The sequence below is a fragment of the Dasypus novemcinctus genome, chromosome 3 (genome assembly GCF_030445035.2).
Source record: "Dasypus novemcinctus isolate mDasNov1 chromosome 3, mDasNov1.1.hap2, whole genome shotgun sequence".
Taxonomy (NCBI): domain Eukaryota; kingdom Metazoa; phylum Chordata; class Mammalia; order Cingulata; family Dasypodidae; genus Dasypus; species Dasypus novemcinctus.
The window spans coordinates 164112528-164133938 of NC_080675.1; the positions used below are offsets into that span (position 1 = coordinate 164112528).

The 21411-nt window shown below is 40.9% G+C and overlaps 2 pseudogenes; one reads left to right on the forward strand and one right to left on the reverse strand.

Annotated features, from left to right (window-relative positions):
* Positions 1-467: 467 nt before the first annotated feature.
* LOC101434811 (alpha-ketoglutarate-dependent dioxygenase alkB homolog 3 pseudogene) lies at positions 468-8625 on the reverse strand (annotated as a pseudogene).
* A 6915-nt stretch (positions 8626-15540) lies between these two features.
* LOC101426920 (mediator of RNA polymerase II transcription subunit 17 pseudogene) lies at positions 15541-17533 on the forward strand (annotated as a pseudogene).
* Positions 17534-21411: the final 3878 nt, after the last annotated feature.

Here is a 21411-nt window from a genome sequence, read left to right on the forward strand (position 1 = left end):
ATGGGGAAGCTGATATCCAGAAAAAGGAAAAGATTGACAAGGACCACCCAGCTGATATGTGACAGAGTCAGAAGAAAGAACAGATCTTCCACCACGAATTCAGTCCTGCTGTGATGTTGGCACAGAAACACTGTATTACATACATAGTATGTGTATTTCGTATGCATACATGATGCATGTATTTTGAGGAGTATTTATTACTACTCAGATTTCATGAACCTCCACCCCACTTTTTTGTGAGCACAACCACAGTAGTTTTTAATTTGCCTGAAGAAAATGTGATTTCAAGAAGCGACGAGGGGTTACCATTCCCACACTAAACGTATTACCAACATAACTGCTGGCTGTCACTTAATAGGACAAGCTGGGAACCAGATCTCACCCACGAGATCAGCTGGATCAGCCTCTCTATTAAGTTTCTTCATGTGGAAGGTTTGCCCACTTTCAGCAGCTTCACTCTCCAGGACTCACATCACCCGCAACCATCTCGGGTCTGGATAAATTGTCCAAAATGCCAGGTTTATTCTTGGTTCTCTAGAGTGGTACTCTTTGGGTACTCGATGCTGCCCATCAACTTGTGTAGCTCCTTCCTTCCTAATTAACAAGGTCCTGTGATCCAAAGGAATCTTCATGCGTTTCATATATGTGTCATCTCCATTCTCTTCTGTTGGGAGCTTCTTCCTCATTTCAAAATTGTGAGTAGCACCAAAACTGAGCTAAGCAATGATGGGGCACCTCCTTAGGGAGGATTTGCCATCACTATGCCAGTCCACACTGTCTTTCTCATTTCGATAAAGACTGCAGAGCAAGGAGTTGAAGGTGTGGCCGGGTGTCCTCTTCAATGTGGTTCTTTAGTGTGCTCTGCACAGGATGGCAGTGAGGGTTTGGTTTCATGGTGATTCCTGAGCAAATGTAAGTTCTCCGTACCATGCTGGAAGTCTTGGTTGCTGATAAGTTTTATCCTCTCTGATACTCATCCTCTGTTTCCAAGGAACATCCTAATGAATATCCCACCTGCTTCTTTTAAATCAACAAAAACAGGATATAAACGCAGCCTTGGTACACCCGTGGGTGACAGACTGATTTCACATACACCCTCTCTATCACTTCTCATGACTCCAAGTGTTACCTGCAGGGGTTCTTTGAACACAAACTGTCAGAGAGATGATGGTGCTTGTTCCTCCCAGTCTGGCCAGGCACCTGGTGGAGACTGAGCAATGGCTTGGCTCTTAGCAGGGCCTGCCCAGGCTCCCGCCCTCGGGCTCACTGTCTTTTGTCTTCCAGGTTGACCAAAAAGGTTCTGCTCTCAGCTTTCAGAAGATTTCATTCCTAATTCAAAGCACACAATGATATCTTTCTGAGCCTCTGTTTCATTTTCTAAAAAACTGGGGAGTCAATACCTCCCTCACGGGCGAAGTGCAGATTACTGGTGCCACGTAGTTGAAAAAGCCTGGTCCTTGATAATTAGCTCCTTTCCCTAATTTAGGCCCTTTTTTCTCTCCTAAGAGGCACAGAATGAGGACCTAGAGGTCGCCCGGGAAGGGATCTCTGGACCTTTTCCCACAATCCCATGCCCAGGTGCCCAGCAAGAAGAGGGATGGTTGCACCTGCCAGCAGGGTCAGATGCTCGGGTACAAACCTGCTCAGGCTTGGAGCAACCTTCACTGCCTTCCCCAAGAACCCCTTTTAAACAAATGTACTGATTAGGAGAAAAATGGTTACTGCAGTCACTATTGTGTAGGAGAAAGTAGTATGGGCTGGGGTTGGGGACTGAAAGCCTGAGAGATCTGAATTCAAATCCCAGCTCTGCCACTAACTGGTTTTTTATATTTTTATATATTTGGTGACCTCTTTAATACAGAAGGTAATAACACTGCCTCCTAGGCACCTTGAACAAGTCCATATGCTGTAGCAGATGTTGTGATGTGCTACCCAGAACCCACTGCAGGACCCGGGAACTCATCCTCCCAGCTGCTGGGAGTGTTGGCCAGGCTGCTCCCTAAGAATTGCCCCCACCACCCATTACGCCTCTTCTGGGGTGCAGTCCTTGCCGAATGATGGGTCAGCGCAGGAACACCTCTGAAGTCGCCCCACCCTTGCTTGCCGTGGCGTCTGCCAAAGCCTCTGTTGCAACTGCATCCACCTTGATTCCTCCTTCTTCCCAGTCCTGCTTCCCTACTCCCCCTGAGGTGTTTGTCCCCATTCCACACTTGGCATTGCTCAGGCACGGTTTTCTAATCCATCAAGTGGAAATAATAATAACAACATCTGCCTCACCAAGTTGTCGTATGGATCAGAGATAATGTATTAAATACCTAGAAGGCTCCTGACCCAAGAATGCCCTATGAAAGTAACTTCATTCTTTACTGCTGTTGTTCATTTTGTTGTTGTTTCTAATTTTATCACCTATTCTATAGCCCCACAGCATGAGCCCTGTGATGGGCACGAAATTAAATGTTTAGGGTAGGAACTAAATGAGGTCATCATTGGACTATAATTTTTATTTGATGATCAAAGGGAGACATTAAATGTAAGAGGGCACCTTCAGTGTTTATGGCTATATTCGTGATAATAAGAGCGATATAGTTAAGAAAGTCAAGAGTTGAAGATAACTTAAATCCCTAGTATTCCAGAGGTCTAATGCAGGGAACTGGCAAGAGGGGGGCTGCTCTCCAAAGGAGAAGCATTATGGGGGGATTGGGCCCTACTACTATGAGTGGAACATAGCTCATGGCAGAAGCTGCAGCTTTTGGAAGGCAGCAGAGGAGGGGGATGGGTGGAGCCACGGCAAGGACAGGAGGCTCTGCAAGGTGTGATGTGCTTACTCACAGCAACCTGTGAGTCTGCAATAAAGCTGTTCGATTCACAAACCATTTAAGTCGTTGGGTTCCTTCAGGAAGACAAAAGACTGTGTATGGAGCTGCATGCATGGGGACAATGCAGATGGCCCATGAGGATGCAGAAGGGTCAAAAAGAAGGGACAGAGAAAAGAGGAAAGAAAAAAAATAAAAAGATGGCCAGGAATGTGAAAAAGAGATTGTGTAAAAGCTTCAGAATTGTCCAAGCAGAGATAATTGGACATTTGAGCCAAAATCACTGAAATCCCCAGGGTATAGGGTGGCCCCAGTAATATCTGAATTACAATTTGAACTTTCTCAGCAATTCTGAGCCAAGACTTACTACCCACTTGAAGTACCTCCTCAGCCCCTAATGGAGACAGCAGGGACCTTCGTTCTAACTGGACAGAACAGGATTGCCATTTGGAGGGCAGTGTTATCTCTTGGAATTCCTTTCTAAAGTTAGTGGAAATTGTGGAAAGAACACCAAAATCAAGCGAGTGACTAGGGCCCAGAAGTCATAATGGTCCCTATGAAGGAAAGGGCAGGCAGGAGGGGAGACCTGCCAAAAACCAAGACAAGGATGGGCACCTCCAGACCTGAGGCAACACATCAAGCAAACCAACAACTCCTGGCACAACTGGAAGAAAACACCTTTCCTCTGGGGAGGGAGGAGAAAAGGAGTGACAGTTCTGTCAGGGATGACTGGCTTTTTTGGACAGATGGCTCCTGTGGGGGCATCTTGGCTGAGACCACGTTGCTGCAGCCAGCCCTGGAGTGGGCAGCAGAGAATGATGGCGGTGCTAGTGAGGGGAGGCCCAGGCATCAGTTTTGTGTGAAACTCCCCCAGATGATTCTGATCTCCAGCCATGGTTGAACGTGCATCACTGAAATATTTCTGTAGGTGTTGGGATTTAGACTATTACATGAGCTCATGGCCACCAGTCCGGCCACCTTGTCAGGCAAGTGCCCAGCAATCCTGAAACAGATAAAAGATATGGAGAGTTACACACCAGAGGGAGGAAAAAAGTAATAACCCTTCAACTAGGTGTTGCCACAACCAGTTTCTCCACAAGGCGCTGGAAAGTCCAGTTTAGAAAGCCATGCCTGTTGGAGCAAATCACTGGGGTAACCATTTACAGCAGAGCCAAGGAAGCCCCAAATTCTCTCTTTTCACCAAGCTAACTTCCTGGGGGCTAGGAAGAGAAAACAATAATATCAGCTGCTCTTAGGACCAAAACAGGTTGGATCTAGTATCACACATGTGGCCAGGCTTTGAGGGTTGGTCTTGTTCCTAGAGCAACTCAGTATGCTGAGGTTGACCCCTGACAGGTCCCTCCACAGGAACCCCTTTCTTGGGTTGGAGTTGGAAACCAAAAATCTGCTTTCAGAAGGCAGCCCTGGTTACATACTCTGGTGTTTGGGACCTTTTTCATGCAAGGGGGCTTATGAGGAAATCTTTTACCACTGCTCACTTTCTTCAGGTTTTTTTTTTTCTTTTCGAGGAGCAATGCTATAAATAGATAAAGATATCTATTAATACACTGTCTGACACAATTAGATTAAGGAAGATAATATATCATCTAAGGATACATAATACCTAGCCTAAGTGGATTAAGAAAGGGAAAATGTTCAAAAATTAAGTCCTTTGATAAAATATTTAAGTATAGGAATAGAAGGAAAATGTTTTACCATAATAAAGGTCATCTATTTTTATCTAAAAGTCATAATCACATTAAAATAGAAATAAAATTAATTTGACCGGTATCAATATTATTAATATTCTAGAAATCCTATTCACTGAAAGCAATATGAGACAGCAATAAGAGGTACGCATATTGAAGTATGAGTGATAAAAAATTCCAGGCAGTATGCTGGCATAGTCAGATAATCGAAGCGAATAAACCAAGAAACTATTTTCATTAATAAAAGTTTTATAGGTAGCCTCATACAAGATAATGCAGATACACACACACACACAAATTTTTATACGGCAGCCGAAAACAAAATACAATGGGGAAAAAACCTCATTCACAACATCTGCATAAATATACTATTATAAGAAATAATTTTGATGAGAAATATTTGTGACATATGAATAAATAAATAATATTTTACTGAAGGACATAACTGAAGGTTTAGGCACATAAAAAGGAATGTTGTGATAGGAGACAATATATCTTAAAATTACCGATTTTCTCAAAATCAATTTTTGTTTCCCGTAAATTTAAATCCCAAAAGATATTTTTTACTTCACAAATTGCTTTTTGTGTCACTTGGAAGAAAAAATTATATAGTAAATATAATTTTGGAAATGTATAATAAAGGGGAAGCAATTCTATCATAGATATTAATGCATATTAAAGATGCATTATACTAAAAACTGTTGGGTACTAGCACAATCTAGACAGATGGAGAAAGTGAAAAGAGATACATAGTAATATAGAAGAAAGGCTAACAATTGATACATGTTGTCATTTAATCAATGGCTTTTTGAGACTAATCATAACTTAGAAAAGTAGTTTAATTTAGACTTTCACATCATTCAACCTTTAGCCAAAATAAATACTAGCACAGAGTTGACATTGAAAAACGTTTTTGAATGTGTAAGTTAAAGAAAAATATTAAGACCACATGCAAAAAAGAAGATTGAATGCAATATCTATCAGATATCTGGAAAAGGAGAATTTTCTAGATCTAGAACCAAAAGAAGAGACTTCAAGAAAAGAGATGTACAGATTTATTATGAAAAATGTAAAAGTGTTTGTATGACAAAATATGAAAGGACAGACTTGGAATAGAATTTTGAACAAATATAACAATGTGTTAAGGACTTATTTTTTAAATTATGTAAAATAATGAGAAAAACATTTAGGCACAATGAGATAATTCACTAAAGGGGAACGACAATTAATTGAAAATTTTAGGTATTTATTTCCCCTATTAATCAAAGAAATAAATGTAAAAGAAGTCATTAAATTAGCATATGTTTTTAAATAAAAGACATTAATATGCAATCCAGTGAAGAGGTTCATTATGGGTGTAATTGTAACTTGGAATAACACTTTAGTGCTGAAAAATTTAGCAAACTGACTTGAGAGATGTGGCAATACCCATGAAATCTTGACCTAGTCATGTCTTCCCTGGTAATCTCTCTCTTGAGGAAATGATCCAACATAGTTGAAAAGCTCATTCTATATTATTTGAAGTACCAAAAATTGTCAAACAATTAAGAGACTAATTTAATTAAGCTATAACATATCCATTCTGCCATGAGATTTTGAAATGCACTGTACATAGTTTGGCACAGTTGAGCAATTGTCTGGAAGGACTGATGGCCAGGGACAGCCAGATGGTGTCTCCAGCCATCCTGTCTGACCTCTTGACCATAAATGCTTCATTTCCCCATTGAGGGAACCTTAAGCAACGTCTTGGAATGTAGCAGAAAACAAAATCCTCAGAGGTCACAGAGAGGTGGGAACTCCTTTTTCCTAGATGTACCTGTGAAATAACTTCTAATATAAAAACTAATCTGAACACTAAGCACTTACTTTTCTCTGTATGTTTTTCCCGTGGAAGATCAGGAGAACTGGCTCTTTCCAATAAGGTTTATCTCTAACCTTGTCAAGTCTTCATCTTGGGGATGTGAAGCCTGTCCTACATATTCAATTCTTAATGGACTTTTATATAAATATGTTGCTTCTGAAGATGATACAGTAACATGTAATAATGTTTATTAAATAACAATATGTAAGAAAGGAAGAGTAATCGCTAAGTGTTCTATGTAAAATACAAATACACACGGGGAAAAAAGAGTGGAAGGAAATACACCAGAATACCAAAGTTTTGTACTAATGCTGGGGTAATAACTTCCTTTTTCATTTCATTTTTATTTTATAAATTACTTATAGACAAAATCTACTTTCATTAACTTGTATTCAAAACCATTTACAACTTAACCTTAATCTATCTATCTATATATATACATTTTTAAAGATTTATTTTATTTATTTAGGCCCCCTGCCATTGTTTGCACTTGCTGTCTGCTCTGTGTCCATTTGCTGCATGCTCTCTGCGTCTGCTCGTCTTCTTTTTAGGAGGCACCAGGAAACGAATCCAGGACCTCCTTTGTGGGAGAGAGGCACTCAATCACTTGAGCCATCTCATTTCCCTGCTTTGTTATATCTCTCATTGTGTTTCCTCTTTGTGTGTCCTTGTTGTGTCATCTTGTTGCATCAGCTCACCATGCCAGCCTGTTGCACCAACTTGCTCTCTTGCTCATCTTCTCCAGGAGGCACCAGGAACTGAACCTGGGACCTCCATGTGGTAAGCAGGACCTCAATCATTTGAGCCACATCTGCTTCCCTCAATCTATATTAAGTGTATTTTTCAAATGCTTCCCCAGATATAGTCCAACAACCATTTGTTAATTTTCATGTCTCAAAGAGGTCTTTGACATTTTTAGGCCTCTGTTCACGAGGTTCTGTCATTACGAATGGTCCTTCCTCCTCAGATCAGCCTGACCAAAGGTTGCTCCTCTTTCAACACTCAGTTTGAATAGCTTCCACTACTTCCTTCAACCCTCCAGCTGAACATGACCATTCTCACCTCCACCGTTGTTTATAACTCTACATTTTTCTACTTTGTACTCTAGAGAACACTGTATTTGATTTATTTCTCCTCCTAGGAATAGAAGCAAATTAGTGGCAGGTTGGAGTCATAAAAATTTCTGACGTTCTCCCAGTCCTTAGTCAATGTTTGCTAAAGGGATTTGGCTTTGGAGTAGCAGACAGCATGTAAAAATAGCAGAGGACACAGAAAGTCGAGGGGGTGGCCTGGGAAAAAGATGACCACGTGAACTTGGGGTGGGGGGTCTTCCTTCTGCAGCAGCTGCTGCTCCAGGCCAGGCAGGGGAAGCACTGGCCTTGGCTGTGCAGCTCCAGGGTGCAGGGCATCACTGTCCAGCCTCGAGTGAGACTGTCAGTCGGAAAGAAGCCCGTGCTGCAAGCAAGGCACCTCCCCTCTTTTCTCATCAGAAGCCCTTCCTCCACCAGCCCACCAGCTCCTGCTAGTGGAAAGCTTTACACTTAGAATGCTAATACAGGCACTGGAGATGTTAGTTCTTCAGAGAAGATAAGACGCTCTGTGTTTTCACATCTAATGACTTATTTACTATTCATCCTCACCTTATCAGGTACCATTACAACCATTCAGTCAATAAAACTGAGGACTGTAGCAGATGTGCTTTACTGAAAGTCATCTGCCTGGTGTGGTCCAGATGTGAGCCCGAAGTGACTAACTCCTGTGTCCCAGTGTTTGCTCCACCATCCTTCATTCATGCCCTTCAAAGGAGTCTCAGGAAATGGAAAGAGATCAGCCTAACCAAAGGTGTCATTCAGGGAGCCAACCCACAAGGAAGCAAGGAGGGGCCAGAAGCAGTGAGATAGACCTCTCCTCATTCAAGAGGCTTGTCCATATGAATCACAGCTTCCAGACCCAAGAGCAGTCCTCTGACAGTTAATAATCTGTCAGATAGTTTGAGTAACAAATACATTAAAGGAGTGGCATATTTTCAGGCATTGGATCTCAGGAAGTACTTAGATCTATAAAAGTCCATGAATGCATTTCTTGATTTCATGCTGCCTTATTGTCTCCTGACAAATTGAACTTTCATTCATTCACTCACTCACTCATTCTGTTGACAAACATCTACTGGGAACATCTGCAGTGTGCCACAGATGGGGGAGTCTCTCCATTGTGCAGATTGCTTCACACTCATGGACCCCATTTTAGGGAACCTTATCTAGAAGGTGTAAGGGCCTTGTACCATTGAAGTAGGAGGAAAAGAGGATTAATAAGAGCTGACATTCAGCCTTCATGTTACTCAAATGTGGCCAGTCTCGAAGCCAAACTCAGCATGTAAATGCAATGCCTTCCCCCCAGCGTGGGACATGACACCCGGGGATGAGCCTCCCTGGCAACGAGGGACCACTATCAACTACCAACTGATGATGCAACTGGAAAATGACCTTATACGGAAGGTTCAATGCGGATCAGCAGAATATCCATGTCTACATAAAATACCATGACTTTAAAATGCTGTTTGACCTAAAGTAAGGGGGAAATGGAAAGGAGAAATGAGTTTATATGGCTACGAGTTTCTAAAAAAGAGTCTGGAGGCTGGCAGAAGGTTTGCCCTCATGCACAACTGAGCAGAGTCAGAGAGACAGATAAAGCAGATACAACCCCCAGATATTGGTTCCTTTGAGGGCTAAAGAGACCCATGGGAGTTATGGTCATGGCCGATGGGGTTAACTACCAGGGCAGATGGCCCCTCTTTGGAAATGGTGTTTATGTGTGATGAATCTGGACTCAGATGGGATCTCCCTTCATAAGACTTTCATGCTAATGTGCTGGAGGTGCAGTTAATGTTGGGGTTTAAGATATATTTAGGGGATTTGAATCTCTGGACTGACAATGTGATAGCCAGATCCTGAGCCTCAACAGACTCCAGTACCTACAATCTGATTTATTGGACTTACCACACTCAGCTAAGATGGAGGTGAAGAAGGACAACCACCACACCATGAAGCCTAGAGTGATTACAACTGAAAATGGGAGGATTGCATCCAGCATCCAGGTGGAATCTGAGCCTCCTCTTGACATAAAGGTGCAATGGACACAACCAATCCAGTGTCCACATAGAAGAGGTGGCATTGGATTGGGAAAAGTGGACATAATGGACAAAGGGTATGGGGAAAGGCAGGAAGAGATGAGAGGTGGAGGCGTCTTCGGGACATGGAGCTGCCCTGGATGGTGCTTCAGAGGTAATCACCGGACATTGTAAATCCTCACAGGGCCTACATGATGGAATAGAGGAGAGTATGGGCCATGATGTGAACCAATGTATATGAGGTGCAGAGGTGCCCAAAGATGTACTTACCAAATCCAATGGATGTGGCATGATGATGGGAACGAGTGTTGGTGGGGGGGGGGAGAGGGGGGGTGGGGGGGTGGGGTTGAATGGGACCTCACATATATATTTTTAATGTAATATTATTACAAAGTCAATAAAAAATAAAAAATAAAAAAAAATAAAAAAATAAGAGCTGACATTAAGCAACAACTTTATTAACTAACAAATGGACTTCTCAATTGACAGGCTAATCTTCTGGAATTAGATGATTTACATATGTGGATCTGAACTGAATTGACTAATAAGCCATGATGGAATTGGCTTCAGGATCAGTATATCTGTTGAAGGGAGGAATTTTCTCAAGTTCCTGGTGCACTGACCAGGAGCTACTCTGGATCCCTAACGTATCCTGCCCCCCACCCTCTGAGAAGGGTGTCTTTTCTGTTTGACTTTATATGATTCTAGCTGCCACCATCTGAATTCACCACTCTAAGATGCAAAACATTACAGTGCCTCTGTTGAAATTGATCTTTTAAAGCTGATCAAGTGTCGCTTCCATAATGAGCCAGAGCCACTCAACTGCTTGTTGGCAAACATTTAGTCCCTGATCAATAATCACTAGTAGGCACAGAGAGCTGTTTTCACAAAAAGGCCTAGTCTATCCTTGTATTTCACCTTCAGGACTTGTAATTGTTTTGTTAGAAAACACAGGCTGTAGTGCAGACTTTTCCGAAAGCTTCCTTCCTGCCTGCCTCCCGAATATTCCCTGAATATATGGAAAATTATGGCCAAATAAACTTGGGCATGGGGTCATTCCTTTTGTGGGAGAAAAAGGTGCTACTTTGGGATGAGTGAGCCAGGGGATTAGATAACCAGAAGTTAAACAAGGGAGAAAAGGAAACAGTTAAGAAATCTGAAGTCAAGCTCCAGTGAGAACGCCAAAACACCCAGGAGCAACCTGAATAGAAGAGGTCAGGATTGAGTCCATACAAGAATGGATTAATGATCACCAGGAGAGGAGCTCATGGAGAAGGGCTCGTTCAGTGAGCCCTTTGGAGGAAATGGACCAGAAGCCTGGCGCTCATCAGTGCAGACAACCTGCTCTAGGGTGTGGTTCAACCTGAACTAGGGAACGCTGGTGCAAAATGACAGGGACATTGCACCAAGGGTTGGCCTGGCCCACCGTGAGAAGAGAAAGTGAGTCAAGGTAAGAATATCCACCATTTAAGATAACTAGGAAGAGAGAGACAAGACCTGGTTTAGAAAGAACTACATTTAAGAAGATAAATTAGGGGCTCTAGCTGGGAAGAATCACTACTGAAGATCTAGTCTAAACTGGAAAGAGGTGGCCTTTGAATCTACTAAAATGCAGTTTATATCCTGATAAATATTATACTGGAATAAAGGGACTTTAATTTTCTTGTTCATTTAAAGACAAAAGGCCAGAAAGAATATCTATCTGTACCTCGTGCAAAGCATTGGATTTGGTATGGAAATTTTATCAAGTATTCAGTATGACTTATTGATTAATTTTCCATTTATTAGAAAGAACTGATTTGTCCAACTGAATCTCATCTAAGGATCTGACCCTCTCCAATTTAGGTATTAAGCAGGAAGAGAATCAAAATAAAATAAGTGTCCTTTTTTCATTTAAATCCAGATATTTTAGATTTTGTTTGTTTATCTCTTCTTGTTCCAATTCTTTCATTAACAGAGTAGCAGGCATTGCACGTTGCTTTACTCCGCATACTTCAGAATCCACCTTTTCTAGAGGATATAGAGATGGTCATATGAGCCAGGTATTGCCCAACAAGTTACAAGGAAAAGTCCCTCAAATTCCTTAGCGAGCATTCTTGAGCCATCCTTGAGCCCTGGATTGCCCCTCCCTCTAGACTTCTTGTTACACGAGAATAATTAACACATTGTCACTTGGCAATTTTTCTGTGCCTGGCAGCGCAGTATGTTCTTAAGTGTGGTAGAGAGGCTTCTATGTTGACACCTCTCTCTGTGTGAAGTAATTTTGGGTAATATTTCCTGGTCTGAAACTTTAAAAACAATTATGCATATAGGCACATTTAAAAATACTAATTAATGAATGCACATTTAAAAGTAGTTTCAACTCAGCCTGTGGTTAAATGCTGAGTTGACCCAAGAGGCAACTTTTATTTTGTACTTATTCAAGAAAAACTTTCCCTGAGAAAATGGATACACTTAGTGGAGTACTCATAAGCAAGCTTAATTTCTGAAATCAGATATAGCATTGCTTCAATATCCTTCCACTTACAAAACAATTGAAATTAGGATTTCTATTTTCCTTCTGTGAATCATTTTTCTCATTTGTAAAATGGGGACATGGCCTACCCCACTGGGCTACCAAGAAGCTCAGAGGAAACTTTCTATGTGTTAAAGATCACAGTCATACCAAAATATGATTTTCCTATTTTTCTTAAATTTTATTTTATTTATTCATTTTTTTTTAAATATTACATTCAAAAAATATGAGGTCCCCATTCACCCCCACCAGCCCCACCCCACCACTCCCCCCACAGTAACACTCTCCCCCATCATCATGACACATCCATTGCATCTGGTGAGTACATCTCTGGGCATCGCTGCACCCCATGGCCTGTGGTCCACACCATAGCCCACACTCTCCCACGTTCCATCCAGTGGATTTTCCCATTTTTTATCCTAATTTTTGTAACCCTATCTAATTAATCTTATTCTTTAAGTCATTTAAGAAAGTATGTAAGAAATGATTTAACAAGTGAAAATGTCTTCCTATAAATGTACTTTGTTAGTTTGTATATTAGTGACTACAAATTCCAGGCAGAACTCTCAATTACCCATTCATTTAATTTAGCACAAAAAAATTTTTTTTGAATATTACTCAAAATGCCCCATTTGTACAACTTGGTACTCACAGCCAGTATAACTATGAGGATGTATTATACTTTGCATAGCTTTCTGTTCTTCTTCTTTTCACTAAATTGAAACCCCAAACCTTTCTTTCAGAGCACTAAAACAGAGTAAGGGAGGTGGGGCAAGATGGCGTCTGAGTGAGCGCACCTTACAATCTCTCCTGCAAAGAGGCGGCCGAGTGGGGTTGGAGTCTTGCCTAAAGAGGTTATCTTGGGGGCTTGCAAGGCAGAGGGTGTATGGACATCGATTTGGAGAGACAGTGAGAAAGGTGGTGCTTGCTAAATGTAGAATTGTGGGTTACAAGTACAGAGGTTGGAAGCTGTGGGCTGGCAGGACCCTTCCCCCTGGGGCTGGCGGCCACAGTGTTCCCTGAGAACTGTCGGTTGTGCGGTGGCATTCCTGGGCCCCACGGTCCTCGGATGCGTGGTCCCCAGGTCTGTGTCCCCTGATCCCCCATAGCCCGTGTTCCAAAGACCTACATGCCCTGGGTTTGCAGTGTCCTGGACTTCCCTTTCCCAAGTCCAGCACTCCCGGAGGTCCGGGACTGCCCTAACCCTCCGGTTTTGGACTGATTCCGTGGGTGGGAGGGATTCGGTGGGGGGTGCGGTGGGGAGCCTGGTTAATACAGGTTAAATTTTCTGGTGTTCCCCCCAGACACACACACTTTTTTTCCTTTTTTTTTTTTTATTTGCTTGGAGGAGCATACCAGTTGGCTTGGGGAGAGCCTGGGAAGGAAGGAGTGGTAAATCTGCTGAGAAAGCCCAATTCACCTAAATACCCTGAGATAGGAAACTTGGTCTGGGAGAAGGTGGAGTCAAAAAATCAACTAGCCCTCTCGTAGCACACCTAAAGGAGAGAGACTATAGGAGGTGCTTTCCTAGCTTCCAATAGCATACTTGGGGTTCCTGGTGAGGTGTGGGTGCTCTCTCTCTGGAAAGTAAGAGGCATTGTTTTCTGTGTGGAGCTGGTTCAACAAGTACCCATTTAGCTTTCCTGCTGCCCTGGGAGAGAGAGAAGTGTGGAAGGGAGGAAGGGGGAATGTCAGATCCCTAAGTGTATTATTTAACTGCAAAGAGGATTCCTTGCTTGAAACTTTGTCTGGTATTTTGTTGGTTTGTGTTCTTGTTTTTCCTTCCTCTTTATCCCCCCAAGGCCCTTTTTTCTTTCTTTTATCTCTTTTTCTTTTTCTTGCTTGCTTCCCCCCTCCCTTTAGTCCCTTTTTTTTTTCCTTTTCTTTCTTTCTTTCTCTCTTTTTAATTCTTTTTATATTAGGTGCTGCAGGGAGTGCTTCACATTTGCTGTATTTCCTCATCCTCCATTTCCTCTTTTCTGTGTGTATTGATTTTGGCCAACAACACTATTCCCTTTCCTCTATATCTTCCTATCCTCCATCATTGATTGTTTCTCTTACATTACACCTTTCTTTGTTTGCTCCCCTATTTTTCTGACTTTTTATTTCTAATACCTTTGTTCTGTTTTCTGTCTTATATTCACTCTTTATATTATTATCCTTTCTTTTCTCTTTCCCTCTCTCCTGAACACACTGGCCTTTTAATTCACTCTATATTCCTCCCCATATTCAGTTTACTGTCTCATTTTATATACTCTACTTTTTTTACTGTTATAATTCTACATAACTTACATGAGTCTAATATCCATTCTCCTAGATCTCACATGGTTCCTCTGTTAATATTTATTATCAGTACTATTACTCATTTTCTTTTCTTACTCCTTTTGCTTTCTCTGGCCCTAATATTTTCCTTCAAGTGAACTTAGCCAACAACAAGGAAATAGGATAAGAACAACAAAGTGACAAAAAGAAAACTTAATGCGCATGCAAAAACAACAACTAATTACACCCCAAACTAGACAGAGAAGCTAAGCAACTGATTAAACCAGTCAAGATAAAATTATAACCAGACAGCAACAAAAAAACACAAACCAAACCAATAATCAGGAAAACATGCCCCAATCCAATGAGCAAACTAAAAGCCAGGAAGAGGACAAGAACATCGAACAAGTAATTAAAGATCTCAAAACATATATTAGGGACCAATTGATGAGGTGAAGGAAGAGATTAAGAATACGAAGAAAACAATTGAAGAGAATACAGAAGAAATTGCAATCACACACAAAAAGATAACAGATATGATGGTGATGAACAGCACAATTCAAGAAATCAAAAATACACTCTCAGCAAATAACAGCAGACTCAAAGAGGCAGAGGAGAGAATTAGTGATGTGGAAGACTGTACATCTGAAATCAAGCAGATAATAGAACTGATCAATAAAAAGACAGAAAAAATCCAACAAGGACTTAGGGACCTGAATGACAATGCAAAATGCATAAACATATACATTACAGGCATCCAAGAAGAAGAGAAGGGAAAGGGGACAAAAGGGTATTGGAGGAAATAATGGCTGAAAACTTCCCAAACCTATTGAGGGAGATGGATGTACATACCCAGGAAGCACAACACACCCCAACAGCATAAATCCCAACAGGCCCACCCCAAGACATATACTTGTCAAACTATCCAATACTCAAGACAAAGAGAAAATACTAAAAGCTGCAAGAGAAAAGAGAACCATCACAAACAAAGGAGGCTCCATAAGATTAAGTGCTAATTTCTCATCTGAAACCACTGAGGCAAGAAGGCAGTGGTATGACATAGTCAAAGTACTAAAAGAAAAGAATTTACAACCAAGAATACTCTATGCAGCAAAGTTAGCATTCAAAAATGACGGAGAGGGGACGCGGCGCTGCCTCCTGGGAAGGCCGCCGCCATCCGCAGCTTCCCGAGGGCAGGCGCGGCCCGATGGCTCCGGTTCCGACCCCAGCCCCGGCCCGCCCCCGCCGGCAGCATGTCCGGGGCACGTGCCGTGCAAATCAGCATCGAGTCAGCCTGCGAGAGGTAGGTCCAGGAGGTGGGTCTGGATGGCACCGAGACGTACCTGCAGCCGCTGTCCATGTGCAGAACTGGCGCGCCTGGCGCCTGGCGCAGCGCCATCGACTTCACCAGCGCTCGCGGGCTCCGAGGAGGAGGAGGAGGAGGAGGCGGCGGCGGCTGAGGGCGACGCGCAAGACTGGGCGGGCGCGGGGCCCAGTGCCCACCGCGACGACGAGGAAGGGCTGGTAAAAGTTCAGCCTTCCCTGTGGCCTTGGGACTCAGTGAAGAACAATCTGAGAAGTGCCCTGACAGAGATGTGTGTTCTCTATGATGTTCTCAGTATTGTCAGGGATAAAAAATTTATGACTCTTGACCCAGTTTCTCAAAATGCACTTCCTCCAGAACAGAATCCTCAGACGTTGCAGTCGATATCTAAAAAGAAGTCACTTGCTGGAGCAGCACAAATCCTCTTGAAAGGAGCAGAAAGATTAACTAAATCAGTTACTGAAATCCAAGAAAATAAGCTACAAAGAGACTTCAACTCTGAACTTTTGAGATTAAGGCAACACTGGAAACTAAGAAAAGTTGAAGATAAAATTCTTGGTGATCTGAGCTACAGAAGCACAGGGTCTCTTTTTCCCCATCATGGGACATTTGAAGTAATAAAGAATACAGATATTGATCTGGATAAGAAGATACCAGATGATTACTACCCCCTTGATGTCCAGATTCCAAGTGATTTAGAGGGATCTGCATTTATCAAGGTTTCAATTCAAAAACAGGCTCCAGACTTAGGTGATCTTGGCACAGTTAACCTCTTCAGATGACCTTTACCCAAATCAAGCCAGGTTCCCCACATTGGCAGACAAAATGAGAAGTGGCACAAAATGTTCTCTTGTGTAAAGAAATATTTGCACAGCTTTCTCGGGAAGCTGTTCAGATTAAATTGCAGATCCCTCACATTGTGATGAAAAAACAGATTATCTCTCAGCCCTTTCCAAGCTTGCAGTTGTCTATTTCTTTGTGCCATTCCTCAAATGATAAGAAATCCCAGAAATTGGCTACTGAGAAGCTAAGTCCAGAGGACCATCTTTATGTCCTAGAACATAATTTGCACCTGCTGATTAGAGAGTTTCATAAACAGACCTTGAGTTCCGTCACGATGCCTCATCCAGCAAGTGCACCTTTTGGCTACAAGAGAATGAGACTTTCAGGTCCTCAAGCTTTTGATAAAAATGAAGTTAATTCATTACAGTCCAGTGAAAGGCTTCTGAAAAAAATAAACAAGCAAAGCATATTTTTCTGAGGAGTAGAACTGCTGTAACCATTGACAGCTTAGCAAGTCGCATTGAGGATCCTCAGATATAGGCCCACAGGTCAAATATTAATGATGTTTATGAATCTAGTGTGAAAGTTTTGATCACACCCCAAGGCTATGAACAAATATGCAAGTCCATTCAGCTTCAGTTGAACATCAGGGTTGAGCAGATCCGAGTAGTGCACAGGAATGGAAGAGTAATCATGCTGCCTCATCAGGAGCAGGAGCTGCAGGACTTGCTTCTGTCGCAGATGTCCCAGCACCAGGTGCACGCCATCCAGCAGCTGGCCAAGGTCATGGGGTGGCAGGTCCTGAGCTTCAGCAGCCACGTGGGCCTGGGGCCCGTGGAGAGCATCGGCAACGCCTGTGCCATCACAGTGGCCTCTCCCAATGGTGACTACGCAGTTCGTAATGGCCCTGAAAGTGGCAGCAAGGTCTTAATTCAGTTTCCCCATAACCAGTGCAAAGACCTTCCAAAAAGTGATGTTTTACAAGATAGCAAATGGAATCATCTTTGTGCACCCTTCAGAGAGGTGCTGTGGAATAAAATGGAAGGGCAAAACTTTGTTTATAAAATGGAGCTGCTAATGTCTGCACTTAGCCCCTGTCTACTACGATTTTTTCCAGAGCATTAAACTTTGGCTTGAGATATTTGTGCCATCAACTATAAGCACAAGGAAGAGAAATATTCTAAAGGAGTATTGTTTTAAAAAATAATTGGCAAATGTTTGTCTAATATTTTGAAACCTTTGAAATACAGATGTTTATATATATAGTGTTGAGTGGTATGGAAAATAATAGTTTTTTGTTCATTTTTAAAAAAATGATGGAGAGCCCAAAATATTCACAGCTAAACAGAAACTAAGAGAGTATGCCAACAAGAATCCTACCCTTCAAGAAATACTAAAGTGAGTTCTACAGGAAGAAAGAAAAAAAAAAACAAGAGAGACAGAGATGGAGGAGAGTGTAAGAGCAACTAAAAAGACAAAAAAAAAATTGAACAAAACATGACAAACACAAATTCAAAGAAAATATAGCTAATATAAGTAATTCCTTGAAAGTAATAACACTGAATGTCAATGGATTAAACTCACCTGTCAAGAGACCTGGACTGGAAGATTGGATAAGGAAATATGACCCATCTCTATGCTGTCTACAAGAAATATATCTTAGACCCAGGAGTTCAAGGAGGTTGAAAGTGAATGGCTGGAAAACAATCTTACATCAAACAATAACCAAAAAAGAGCAGGAGTAGCTAAATTAATATCAGACAAAATAGACTTTAAATGCAAAATAATTGTGAGAGACAAAGATGGACACTACATATTAGTGAAAGGGATAATCTATCAAAAAGAAAGAAAAATCATAAACATTTATGCTCCTAACAAGGGTGCCTCCAAATATGTGTGGCAAACACTGGAAAAACTCAGTGAAGGAATAGATGCCTCCACAATTATATTGGGGGACTTTAATATGCCACTATCAACTTTGGACAGAACATCTCAAAAGAGAATCAGTAAAGCAACAAAGACTTTGAACAATATATTAGAGGAGTGGGACCTAATAGACATATACAGAACATTACACCCAAATACAGCAGGATATACATTTTTCTCAAGTGCACATGGATCATTCTCCAAGATAGACCACATGCTAGGCCACAGAAAAAGTCTCAATGAATTCAGAAAGATTGAAATCATACAAAATAATTTCTCTGATCACACTGGAATGTAGCTAGAAATCTGCAAGGGCCAGAGACCCAGATGTGGCACCAAGATTTGGAAGTTAAACAGCACACTCTTAGAAAACCAGTGGGTCAAGGAGGAAATCTCAAAAGAAATTAATAACTACCTTGAAACTAATGAAAATGATAACATGACATATCCAAACTTACAGGATACAGCAAAAGCAGTACTGAGAGGGAACTTTATAGCCATAAATTCATATATCAAAAAAAGATGAAACAGCTAAAATTGAAGAACTAACTGCACACTTGGAGGAATTAGTGAAAAAAACAACAAACTAACCCCAAAGGAAGAATAAACAAAGAAATAATAAAGATCAGAGCAGAGCTAAATGAAATAGAAAATAAGAAGGCACTTGAAAAAATAAACAAAATCAAGAGCTGGTTCTTTGAGAAGATGAATAAAATTGACAAACCCTTAGCTAGACTAACAAAGAAAAAAAGAGAAGATGCAAATACACAAAATAAGAAATGAGAAAGGATATATCACCACAGACACCACAGAAATAAAGACTATCTTAAGAGGATACTTTGAAAAACTATATTCCAACAAAAATGACAATTTAGAGGAAATGGACAAATTCTTAGAAACACATAAGCAGCCTACATTGACAAAAGAGGAAATTGATGATCTCAACAAACCAAACACAAGTAAATAGATAGAATCAATCATTAAAAACCTCCCAACTAAGAAGAGCCCAGGGTCAGACAGCTTGACAGGTGAATTCTACCAACCATTCCGGAAAGAACTAACACCAATCTTGCTTAAACTCTTCCAAAAAATTGAAACAGAAGGAACATTGCCTAACTCATTCTATGATGTCAACATTACTCTAGTACCAAAGCCAAACAAAGACACCACAAGAAAGGAAAATTATAGACCAATCTCTCTAATGAACCTAGACATGAAAATCCTCAACAAAATACTTGCTAATTATATTCAACAACACATTAAACAAATTATACACCATGACCAAGTGGGATTCATTCCTGGTATGCAAGGGCAGTTCAACATAAGAAAATCAAATAATGTAATACACCATTTAAACAGATTGAAGGAAAAAAATCACATGATCATATCTATAGATGCAGGAAAAGCATTTGATAAAATACAGCACCCTTTCTTGATAAAAACACTGCAAAAGATTGGAATAGAAGATGATAAAGAGTGTATTTGAAAAACCCACAGCTAACATCATTTGCAATGGTGAAATCCTAAAATCTTTCCCTCTAAGATCAGGAACAAGACAAGGATGCCCATTATCACTCCTTCTTTTTACCATAGTCTTAGCAGTACTTGCTCAAGCACTGAGGCAAGAACCAGACAGAAAAGGCATCCAAATTGGAAAGGAAGAAGTCAAAACTTCACTATTTGCAGATGATATGACGCTATGTATAGAAAACCCTGAGAGGTCTACCACAAAGCTTCTAGAACTTTTAAATGAGTTCAGTAAAGTCACAGGTTACAAGATCAATGTGCAAAAATCAATAGCATTTCTGTACTATAATGAGCAATCTGAGGAGGAAATCAGGAATCAAATACCATTCACAATAGTAAATTTAAAAATCAAATAACTAGGAAAAAATTTAACTAAAGATGTAAAAGACTTATACACAGAAAACTACACAAAACTGTTCAAGGAAATCAAAGAAGACCTAAATAAATGGAAGAATATTCCCTGTTCATGGATAGGAAGACTAAATATTATTAAGATGTCTATCCTATCAAAACTGATCTACAGATCCAATGCAATCCCAATAAAAATCAACACATCATTCTTCAATGAACTAGAGAAACTATGAAATTTATTTGGAAAGGAAAGAGGCCCTAAATAGCCAAAGACATATTGAAAAAGAAAAATGAAATGGAAGGAATCACACTACTTGACTTCAAAACATACTACAAAGCTACAGTAGTGAAAACAGCATGGTATTGGCACAAAGATAGACACACTGACCAATGGAACCAAACTGAGAGGTCTGATATAGACAGTGATATGATATTTGACAAGGCCACCAGACCTTCTCAACAGGGAGAGAATGGCCTATTCAACAAACGGTGCCTGGAGAATTGGATATCCATATGTAAAAGAATGAAAGAGTATTACCAACTCACACTTTATACAAAAATCAACTCAAGATGGATCAAACACCTAAATATAAAAGCCAAGACCATAAAGACTTTGGAAAGCAGTGTAGGGAAGCATCTACAGGACCTTGTAATAGGAAACGGCTTCATGAACTTCACACCAAAAGCAAAGCAGCAAAAGAACAAATAGATAAATGGGACTTCCTCAAAATTAAAGCCTTCTGCACCTCAAAGGAGTTTGTCAAGAAAGTGAAAAGAAAGCCAACACAATGGGAGAAAATATTTGGTAACCATATGTCTGATAGGAGACTTAGATCTTGCATATATATAGAACTCCTATACCTTGAAAATGAAAAGACAGACAGCCCATTTAAAAAATGGGGGAAAGATTTGAACAGAAACCTCTCCAAAGAAGATACAAAAATGACTAAAAAACACATGAAAAAATGCTCAAAATCGCTAGCTATTAAGGAAATGCAAATCAAAACAACAATGAGATACCATCTTACTCACATAAGACTGGCAGCTATCAAAAAGCAGAAGACTACAATTGTTGGAGAGGATGTGGAGGAATGGGAACACTCATCCACTGCTGGTGGGAATGCAGAAGGATCCAACCATTCTGGAGGACAGTTTAGTGGTTTCTCAAAAAAACTGGTTATAGATTTGCCATATGACCCAGCAATTCCACTGC